Source organism: Ornithorhynchus anatinus, chromosome 12 (genome assembly GCF_004115215.2).
Source record: "Ornithorhynchus anatinus isolate Pmale09 chromosome 12, mOrnAna1.pri.v4, whole genome shotgun sequence".
Classification (NCBI taxonomy): Eukaryota; Metazoa; Chordata; class Mammalia; order Monotremata; family Ornithorhynchidae; genus Ornithorhynchus; species Ornithorhynchus anatinus.
Genome location: NC_041739.1, coordinates 32,498,311 through 32,510,460, shown reverse-complemented (window position 1 = coordinate 32,510,460; position 12,150 = coordinate 32,498,311).

The window sequence follows — 12,150 nt, the reverse complement described above, 5'->3', positions numbered from 1 at the left end:
CACTCCTAGTAAGAAAATCCCCTGTCTCTCCTTTCTGCTAACCTGTTGTTGTGGTGAAGGCAGTATTTACAGACATATGAATTATTTTATGGCATTTCCCGTTGACCGCTTTTAACTTGTTTTGAAGACTATCTGTGAATTTATAGATGGTTGGAAAACCTGGATGAGACATTTTAATTCTATGGAGTGGGTTAAATGATCGATCTATCTGACTCTTGATAATGTTTTGAAATCACAGCCCAAACTGACCTTCCTTGCATTGGGTAACTATTACTCAGGACTACCTACTATGCTACCTAATTTATATTTTCAAATGGAGTGAGAATGACTAGGCAGTTAAACTAGGTTTTAGTATATTCTAGCTCAACAAAAACTGGTTAGGTATCAAACATAGAGGCATAATTTCACTTCCCTTATGAACTTCTGTAATATTGAACTGTGTGACTTCCAAGACCCATTTATTGTAGTTCCAGTAATATGGAGTAGATCTTTTTCTTTTCGTAATGATTTGATTTAATAAGATAGAATTAGTTGAATGATTACAGAGCAAAAAAAAAAAATCTTTATTAGTGACTTGAAAAGAAATCAGACTGCACTATTCAGACTTCCTTTGAGAGAATTGCTAGCGGATTTGGAATAGTCAATTTTATTTATTGAGTGCTTACCATGTGCAGAGCACTGTAGTAAGTGCTTGGGAAAGTATAATTTAACAATAGAACAGACACTCCCTGCCCGCGACGAGTTTACAGTCTAGAGGAGAGTAAGATGAATCCTACTTATAGATCAAATAGTGTCCTGTAGAATTTCATACACAATGCTTTCATATTCTAAATTTCAAATTAAGCTCAAATATTTTGTGATATATGTATATACAAATATAGCAGATTTGTCTTTTGAAAAAAACTCAATCATTAGAAAACTATGTCGACAAATGTATTGAAATTAATCTTGGTTTAATTTAAACATAAGTGAATTTAAAATAGCATTAAAGTGTGTCTCACCATTTCTCAAATCCAAATTTCAAAACCAGTGAATCCACCTGGCCTTCAGACTCCAGAATTTCAGTAAATTGAAATTCTGCTGAAGTCATAATAATCAAATAGAATCACAAGAAATTGTTCCAGAAGCTACCCATTCCTAAACATTTTTTTCCCAAAGGCCAAATCCAATTCTATCTTTGATCTGCAATGAAAGGATAGATTTTCTCCTTTCCAAATAAATATTCAAGTCAAACAAGATTTGAATATAGTCAGTGAATATTTTTAGGAGCTCTTTTTATATTGTGTCATTGTGAATGAGTAGTTCAATGACTTAGGCAATTTCTCCTTGATGCTGACTCTAACAAGAACAGGCTGGAAACAACTAGATTTGGCTGTGAATGTGTGAAGTACTTGAAGTACATCAATGCATGGTAGGCAGTTTGAGTTGTAAAAGCAAATGATGTGTTTCAGCCGAAGTGAAAGAATTATTAAAAAGTCACAAACACCCTGCTTATTTGACTTGGATTATATGACTATATCAGACTAAAACCTTGGGATTTCAAAGCATTAACTGTCTCCTCTTGAAAGAAGCAGAACAAATGTTTTTGGCATTGTTATCACACTGATACTTTCACATAACTCTTTTAGAAATATTCTAGAATTCCTTGACGTGATTATATGTGTATTAACTGAAGAACATCTATATTCTCTGACACAACCAGAGATAATTCAGCTCTGTTACCTTGATCTCATCTTTTTCACTGCTGACCCCGCCCCTCTGGCCTCAATCATCCCCCACCACCCTCCCCACCTTCAAATCACATTTTCTTCCAAGAAACCTTCCTGAACTAAACCCTCATTTACCCTACTTTTTGATTGATTGATTGATGCTACTTGGAGTATGACTCTAGACCTAGTTCACGCTCTCTTCTCATTGTAAATGCATATTTTTCATCCTTAATTTTCTTGGATGTTGAGAGCTAGCAGCATTTCGAGAACCACTACTACTAATGGTTTATTTGCTAAGCACTTACTATGTGGCAAAAACTGTACTAAGTGCTGGCATAGTTACAGTATGTTCAGGTCAGACACGGCCCTTGCTCCGACGGGGCTCACAGTCTAAGTAGGAAGGAGAAGAGCTATTGGATCCCCCATTGCATCCCCATTTTACAGATGAGAAAGCCAAGGCACAGACAAATTAAGTGACTTACCCGAGGTCACACAGCAGGCAAGTGGCAGAGCTGTGATTAGAACCCAGGCCCAGGTTATTTCCACTAGGCCTTGATATTATATGCATATATATATATGAAATCCTAACAAATGAGAATCAAAATGATCCTGAATAACAGATCTAACTAGGTAAAACTTCAGAGCATTTCCAGAGGAGTGCAGATTTGACTAACTTTTCATATTTCTTGGGTAATCTTAAAATATTATGGGTATATGTGGGTATATGTACATGTATATCACATTCTATCTACAAGGACGTTTTAGAAACTTTAAGAAAAACCTAATGGCTCCACCAGACCTGTTTGCACTAAATCAAAATTTCAGATGTACTATTGAATCTCCCTCTTAATATAAACCTTCAGAGATTTAGTCAAATTATGGGTGTAATTTACCCATCTTAAAAGAAAGGAAGTAGAATCTGTTTGCAGGTTAAAATGTGATACTAATGCATAGCCTTGTGCTGTTCAGGAGGAAAGTCTCAGCTTAAATGAAATAAATGAAACTTCAGAGATTTTGGCTGCCTAGTCTATTAAAAAAGTCACCATCAGTGCCAATCTAATAGCAAATTCAGAAAATGACATCATCTAGAAAGAACTCTTAGTAATTAACTCAATCTCAATTTATAATTGGCTATTATATATCATTGTATATCCTTTCACAAACGATCATAAAAATCCAAAATTATCAAAGAAGTTTCCTTTTAGAGAGTCATTACAGAGATTGCTGTGTGACCCTGTAAAATGTAAGCAAGCCTTTATTTAAATGTTTAAAAAGTAATTTCTGTAGAATATACATCCTGAAAAGTGCTGTCCTGTAGTTTAGCCTTGACAAAATCATCTGGAAAAAATATAAAAGCGGTGTTAAAGTGAACACATTTCAGGATTAAATGATAGAAAATGAATAATTTAGTTTAAAAGGTACAGAAAATGTTTGGATTTTTCCAATCAGTGTTCAAATTTGTCAAAACACACTTTTTGCTAATGAAATTGATAGATTTGCGATCATATATTGAAGTAAGAGTTATCAGTTTCATACTACTAATCAGTATCAATCAAGAATACTAATCAGTAATGACTTTCCATAAATCTCACCAAGAGCAATCATGCCCTTCTGGTTGAGAAATGAGCTACAAAAATTGCTTAGGCTATCTAATCTCCGTGCTAAACAGAGCCGAAAATGCCAGCTCAAATTTAGTTTGTGATAGAAGCAGTTACCTCCATTTTGATCCGCCTGAGTTTAAGAGATCTATTTATGGTAGAAAATTGGGTAGCAGCTTAGTATGTCTTAATCCTAAATTTAAAAGTCTTTTTAAAAGTGAATGTGGGAAACTTCTGTATTTTTATGCAATTTTATCTGAAGCTTTTGCAACTGTTTGACAGAGAGTTGAACTTTTGTAGAAACAACTTTTGACTTAAAATGGTCTTTCCGTTAACTCCTATTTAGACACTATCTTGCAACAAGAATATCTCAGGATTATTGAAATTTGAGAAACTAAGAAACTGCATGGTCAGTGGGTGGAGAAACAAAATAAGGACACTGGGCCTTGCTTTTTTTTTTTTCTTCAATCAATGGTGTATTTCTTGAGCACTTAGTGTTTTCACAATACTGAATTAAGCACTTGGGAGAGTACAGTATAACAGAGTTGGAAGACACGTTCCCTGCCCACAAGATGCTTACGTACATTTTTTTCTATAAAATTACCTTTCTCTCCTGCAGTTTTCTATTCCTTCTCTTAATACTAGGAGTTTTAATATTAAGTGACATATGCAAAAGGTAAGTAGTGATTTAATTTAGAAGCAATAGTCGTCATTGGCTGAGAAAGTGGTCTTTTGTCAGAATATAGGGACCAATAAACTCATTATGGGCAGAGAAAGTGTCTCTTTATTTCTGTATTGTACTCTCCCAAGCGCTTAGCACAGTGCTGTACACACAGTAAGCACTCAGTAAATGCGATTGAATGAATGAATGAACGAGGATCTTTGCTTGATGGTTTGGCACAATTTTGCTTTGGATTTTTTTTTTTAAGAGTAAGACCAAGAGTTCTGGGGAATAATCTTTGATCGACTTCCAGGCTGATAGGAGAAATGGTGCTTTCTAGAATTTACATGACTTGTTAGGCATTATGCTGTCATCTGTGCTGTAATGAATACTTTTATTACACAACTGTATAGATCCATGTTGATTCCTGGAGGGCTGATGCAGACCACGCCCTTTAAGAATGAAAGATTAAAATGGATTGGAAAGTGAATGAAATCCTGCCCGATCTGATTAGACTGCTTGGAATTTCAGGGCCGGAAGTCCTTGAAAATTATCTGCTGGTTGAATGACCCAAAGTCAGATGTTCAAGGGTAGTACCTACCCAGCTTCTAGGATGGTCTCTGGATGCTTTAGGGGTTCTAAGGTAATGAAACTTTCAATAATTCCATTCCAGATGGGGTTTCGTCCATTTCTATGGGTCTAGTGACAGTGGAAGGCACCCCAGGTACACCGACCTCTCATTTGATCCACATTCTCACAGTTCCTCAGGTCCCCAAGAGACACGGATGGCCACTGGTGTTATGGAAAATAGACATTGAATTTGAGGGGTCCTATGGCTGATGTCGGGGTACTCAAACTCTAATAATAATGGTATTTAAGCACTTACTGTATGCCAAGCACTGTTCTAAGCGCTGGAGTAAATGCAAGGTAATCAGGTTGAACACAGTCCCTGTCCCACCTGGGTGTCACAGTCTTAATCCCCATTTTACAGATGAAGTGATTGAGGCACAGAGAAGTGAAACTACTTGCCTTGTCACACAGTGGGATTAGGACCTACGTCCTCTGGTTTGGGAGTCATGTTGCTTCTCTATATCTGTATATCTGGGGAATACTGGAAGAAGCGGGGAAAAGGGGTGGAGCAGGCAGTTCCTGGCAGGAAGGCAAAGGCAGGTAACAGAAGCCGCAAAGCAGTTCATAGAACACAGAAGGATGATGGGATCATGGCAGTTACCAGCACATCAGAAAAGGGTCACTAGGGCCACAGCAAAGAATAAATCAACCCAGCACCAACTGGAAAACTATTGAAATTGGAAATATCAAAGGAGCAGGGAAACATTTCCCAGATAATCACCAGCCCAAAAAGGCCATATTAGTTGACCCAGCCACAAATTAATCAAACTTATTGAGATCTTATTATGGGCAGTGCATTATACTAAGCACTTGGGAGAGCACAGTACGATAACAAAGTGGGTAGACACATTCCCTGCCCACACGAGTTTACAGTGTAGAGGATGAGTATATTGTCTAGACAGGTGACCCTTTAGCAGACGCTTCCCCATACTCCCACCGAGAAGGCTCCGTGAAATATACAGACACATCTCAGGAACATCTACAGATTGACATGAGAAGGGAGGTTGCCCACCTCTGGGGCAGAACCGGGAAGGGGCAAGGAATGTTACAAAGGTATGATGTGGGGGGAGTGGTCCAGGGGACAGTCGTCTTTGCTTTGCGGGCCAGAGTCCACTGGTCCCTAAACCAGTGTATGGGTGAGCCGGTAAACTACACTGTTGTGGACCTCTTGACGTGTCATCTCGTTGTGGGATTGGTAATCGTACTGGGAGGATAGGCGAGTTCTCTCCTTTTTCGCAGCACGGCAGAAGCAGCATGGCATAGTGGATAGAGTCAGAAGGTCGTGGGTTCTGATCCTGGCTCTGCCACTTATCTGCTGTGTGACCTTGGGTGAGTCACTTCACTTTTCTGGACCTCAGTTACCTCATCTGTAAAATGGGGATCGAAACTGTGAACCCCATGTGACAGGGACCGTGTCCAACCCGATTTGCTCGTATCCACCCCAGTGCTTAGTATAGTGCCTGGCACATAGTAAGCACTTGACAAATGTCATTATTATTATTGTTATTTTGCGGGTGTTCTCTTATAGGGACCCCTGAACGTTGACAATGGGAGGTGCTTATCGGCCACAGGCGCCTCAAGCTTAACATGTCCAAAACTGAACTGTTCACCTGCCCTCTTAAACCCACTCCTCTCCCCAGTTTTCCCATCTCTGTTAATGACACCAACATCCTCCCTGTCCCAGAAGCCCAGAGACTTGGTGTCATCCTCAATTACTCATTGTCCTTAAACTTTCACTTCGGAGGTCTCGCTGAATTCTGCCAGTTCTTCCTCGTACCCATCCATTTGTCTCCTTTCAGACTGCTATCAGTCAGTCATATTTATTGAGCACCTACAGTGTGCAGAGCACTGTACTAAACTCTTGCAAAAGTACACTATTACAATAAGCAGACACATCCGCTGCCCACAGCGAACTTACACTCTGGAGGGGGAGACAGACATTAAATATGAATAAATAAATGACAGATATGAGCATAAATGCTGTGGCGCTGGGAGGGGAGATGAATAAAGGGAGCAAGATAGGGTGACGTAGAAGGGAGTGAGAGAAGAGGAAAGGAGGAAGACCTCTTAGAAGAGATGTGCCTTCAATAAGAGTTTGGACCACCTGGACCCAGCTCCTGTCATATCTAAGAAGCAGCTTGGCTCAATGGAAAGAGCCCGGGCTTGGGAGTCAGAGGTCATGGGTTCTAATCCCTCCTCCACCACTTGTCGATTGTGTGACTTCGCACAAGTCACTTAACTTCTCTGTACCTCAGTTCCCTCATCTATAAAATGGGGATTTAGACTGTGAGTCCCACATAGGGCAACCTGGTTACCTTGTATCTCCCCCCCCCCCACGCTTAGAAGAGTGCTTGGCACATAGTAAACACTTAACACATGCCATCATCATCTGAGGTGCATTATTAGCCTCTTGGCTGGTCTTCTTGCCTCCAGCCTCTTCCTCCTCCAGTCTGTACTTCTTACTACTGCCCAGGTTATCTTTACGAAGTGTCACTCATCTCACTTCTTCACATTCCACCAAACCCTCCAGCGACCTTCCATTTCCCTCCACATCTAGTAAAAACACCACCGAGTAGCTTCAAGGCTCTCTCCTTCGTGGATACCAGCCATCTTCTTGTGCTACTCACTATCTTCACACACTCAGATTAACCTAGCTTTCTCCTACCTCTGTCTCCTCGCTCCTGTTGTTCCACCTGGTTGCACAGCTTTCCTCCCCCAAATTCAACAGACTTCAGCTCTCCCCTACTTCAATAAGCTTTTAAAAATCCCACATCATCCAAAAAGTATTTCCCGATTCATTCCCGACACCTTGGTTCACATCAGCCTGCCCATTGCCTCTTAAACATTTGTTTATCCCCGATGGTAAAAGTAAAATAAAAATTCCAACTGGAGTGCCACTGAGCTTCTCCCCTTGGCCCTCCTGCTGCCCTCCCTAACCCAAGAAACCAGGGGCGAGGAAAGGGTGATGCCAACAATGTGGCAGTGGGGAGTGAACAGATTTGGGGTGGGGTGACTTTAGCTAATTTAGCCACTGAAACAGAAACCGGGCACACAGTCCAAAACTTTGGGGCAAATTGAAATGGGAAAGATGAGGCTTCAGTTGCTAGTGACCACGGAGACAGCAGATGGCAGGAGCAGAGGAAGGGGCGGTTGGCAGAGCCTCTCTCTGGCCCGGTCTAGCGCTTAGTACAGTACTTTGCGCATGGTAGAGCACTCAAAAAATACTACTGAATGAGTGGTCCCACCCTGCCCACAGTCCCCATCTCTGTGGAAGGCCTGTTTCAGCACATACATTTCTAGCAGAGACAAGTTTTCAAACCGGTTCTGCCACTGTCGATGTTCTCCCTCAGCAGTTACATAGGGGTAGGTAATTGATTATATAATCAATTGATTTATCCCAATCACCCTCATTTTAAAATATTTTTATGCCTGTCTCTCCCATGGCAGTGAAATATTCCTTGGGGACAGCGAATGTGTTTTGTGCTTCTTTTGCACTTTCTCAAGTGTCTAGTACAGTGAATTACACCCAGTGGGTGTTATTGGTTAGAGCACAAGCCTGGGAGTCAGAAGGTCATGGGTTCTAATCCCAGTTGCCACTTATCTGCTGTATGACCTTGGGCAAGTCACTTAGCTTCTCTGTGCCTCAGTTCCCTCATCTGGAAAACAGGGATGAAGAATGTGAGCCCTATGTGGGACAAAGATTTTTTCCAACCCGATTATCTTTTCTCACCCCAGCGGTTAGTACATTGCCTTTCACATAGTGAGTAGTTAATAAATACCATTATTATTATTATAACAGCAATAATAATAGTATTTAATAGTTTTTATGAATTGAGCGTTATACTAAAGGCTGGGGTTGATAAAAAAAATAATCAGGATGGACACAGTCCACGGCCCCATGGGGCTCACAGTCTAAAAGCAAGGGAGGACAGGTCATCAAAATCCTATTTTACAATGAGGAAACTGAGACCGACAGAAATTAAATACTTGGCCTGAGGTGACGCAGTAGCAAGTTGTAGGCAGGGATTATAGGCAGGAATCGTCTCTCTTTATTGCTGCATTGTACTTTCCCAAGCACTTAGTACAGTGCTTTGCACTCAGTAAGCGATCGGTAAATACGATTGAATGAATGAAGTGGTGGAGTCAAGATTAGAAGTCAGATCCCTTGACTCCCAGGCCCACACTCATTCCACTAGGCCACAGTATAAATGTAACTCTACCGGTGACTGGAAAATGGATGAAGAACTAAATTGAGTAAGTGTGAAATCCTGCTGAGAGGGTGTGAATTCCTGCAGAGCCACTGTCCTGGGGTGCATTCAGGCACACATATGTTTATATCCCTTATCAATTGAACAAGGCCTGGTTCCTCATCTTCCTCTGCAGATTCTGAAGAGGTGAAATCTTCAGTAAGAATTTGCAGTCTTCCTCTTGGATTTGCTCTCTGGTACCACGTATCTGCCGTGTTGTCTGATCCCTGAAGCTTGATCAAATCCTTTTGGATCTCAGCAAGACCTGCCATATAATAAACTGCCTATTTTATCGCCCAATCAATATCTGTGGGACGGTCGGTCAGAGAAATAAGGGGTTTGTGCTTTACTTCTGAGTTGTGTGGATTAAATCTTAGCCTTTCCCTTCTGAATTTCAATCCTTCTTTAAGTAAACCAAACACCATTGATTGCTTGATTAATAAACATTCTCTGAGTAAATTATTATTGTCTGCTAATGTGGCGTCCATGAATTCCCTCCCAAGGATGTTCCCCGGAAGCCCGGTAGCTGTGCGATACGCCTAGGCAGTATTCCAATTTGCGACCTGGTCAGATTGCCTAATGAATGTCTTTTTGAATACCCTGAGCTTAGTAGAGATTCCGGCCAAAGGTAGTTTAACAAAACCGTTCCCATCCCTTGAGAGTGTGGTGTTGCAAGCCTTTTCATCTTCTGTTTCAGCCATACTAAGCTGTACAGAACCTTCTGTGGTTTTATGTTTTGTCAGCTTAATGGTATTAAATACATCATTATCAGTGGACCATGTAGTGAGGTCAACCTTGAATATGATTCTGAACCCTTCTTTTTGTGTTGGGTTTTTTTTTATGGTATTTGTTAAGTCCTTATTGTGTGACAGTCACCCTACAAAGTGGTGGGATAGATATGTTATTCTGGTCAGACACAATCCATGGCCCACATGGGGCTCACGGCCTAGATACCCATTTTACAGATGAGATAACTGAGGCACAGAGAAGTTAAGGGACTCGCCAAGGTCACACAGCAGACTAGTGGCGGTGATGGGATTAGAACCGAGGTCCTTCTGAAAGCATTATTAAGGTCACATCTCCTCGAAGAGGTCTTGGCTGATTAACCCTCTTTTGCCAGGCTCACGTTCCCTTCTGTGTCATCTATGTACTTGGATGCAATCATATATTATAAATAATTTATTCATATTAATTGTCCATTTCCCCCTCTAGACTGTAAGCTCATTATGGTCAGGGAACATGTCTGCTAATTCTGTTGTATCGTGCTCTCCCAAGCACTTAATACACTTAGTACAATGCTCTGCACATACGTTTTCCATAAATATCATTGATTGATTTAATGTAGTAGGTGATATCCACTAACTCTGTAATATTGTAATCTACCAAGCGCTTAGCACGGTGCTCTGCACAGACTAAGCACTCAAATACGATTGAATGAATGAATAAATTTGATAGATTGAACACATTACCGTGTATAATATCCGTCTCCCGCTCAAGACTGTAAACTCGTTTTGGGCAGGGAACATGTCTACCAAGCCTGGTATATCGTATTCTCCCAAATGCTTAGTAGAGTGATCTACACACAGTCAATGCTCAATAAAGATGATTGATCTATTGAAGAACATTCTACTAAATGCCTGATTGTGTGTGTTTCCATTTCTCAGGCCATTACTTGATTGGGGCTCATCATTTTCAACTGGAGATTCCGTCCGTACAAAGAAAATAACTAGGAGTGGATTATATACCCTTCCCCTCTAATCCACTAACTCCCATTAAATTAATTACTATCATAACATAACTAAGCCAAAGCACAATTTTTTTTCAAGGACACAAAAGTTATAACAGAAATGGCTATATTTATAAATTTTGGAATTTTCTTGATTTGTCTTTTCATGTAAAGTTATTTGCATAGTTTATTTTTTCAATTAATTACCAATTTTGAAACTAATAACTTCCCCTCTTATACATTCATGGATTTTAGTCAATCATATTTATTGAGCATTTATTATGCACAGAGCACTGTGATAAGTGCTTGGGAGAGTAGAGTATAACAGAGTTGGTAGACATGTTCCCTGTACACAATGAGTTTACAATCTAGAGGGGAAGATAAACATTTAATTATCGACGGGTACATAAATGCTGAGGCACTTAGTCCAACCTAATATGTATCTAACTTAGCGTTTTCTCCAATGCCTGGCTCCTACTAAAAAAATCTGGTGGTATTATCGTTTCCATTACATGTCAAAACTGAAACGTGGATATGACTGGGTAAGACTTTAAAATAAAATCAAAATCTCAAACCAACAGTAAACCAAATTGAAATGTATTCAAAGCAGTGCACGATTGTTTTTCTATTTTTGTTTGCTATTTTACCTTTTGAATTTAATTTAGGAAAACACCCTTCTTCAATCTCGATATCCGTTTTGAATTTTTTCATTCACTATCCCTCATTATTCAAAGTTGATTTTGTTTACCATTTTTCTGCTAAGCATCTTTCAAAAAGGAGTTAATATGGGCATTGATTAAAAACATTATTAACCATCCATCTAATTAGATATTTTGTGGTGTTGCCAATGTAATCGATATAAATGTTCTATTCGCCAACTTCAATTACCAGAGGACTTTCATAATGCTAACTTGGGATAGGAACATCTGAATTTAAGCAGGTTGGGGAAAGAAGTTCATAAGACTCCCTTTTCACTCCTCTGGACTGTAAATTTGTTTTGGGCGGGGAACATGTCTACTAACTCCTTTATATTCTGGTAGTAGTCGGAACAGTGTTTATTAAGTGCCTAGAATGTGCAAAGCAGTGAGCTAAGAGCAGGGGGAAGCTACACAGATGGAAATTAGACACAGCTCCTGTCTCTCTTGGGGTTCAATGTACTCTCTCAAGCACAGTGCTCTACAAACAGTAAGCACTCATTCATTCAATAGTATTTATCGAGTGCTTACTATGTGCAGAGCACTGTACTAAGCACTTGGAATGTACAATTCAATAAATATGATGCATCCCACCCGGAGCTGGTAGTCAAGGAGCCCTTGAGTCTGTCTCAATCTGCAGCCTTCTTAGAGCTTGGCTAGCACCTCCCAGTTCCAGGGGACAGAGGGTGAGAGCCCCCTTAATTAAGAGCAGTGGCCTAGTGGATAAAGCATGGACTTGGGAGTCAGGAGGATTTGGGTTCTAATGCTGCTTCTCCTACTTGTCTGCTGTGTGACCTTGGTCAGTCCCTTACTTCCCTGTGCTCAGTTCCTCACTGCAAAATGGGAATTAAGACTGTGAGCCCCATGTGGGTCAGGGCCTGTGC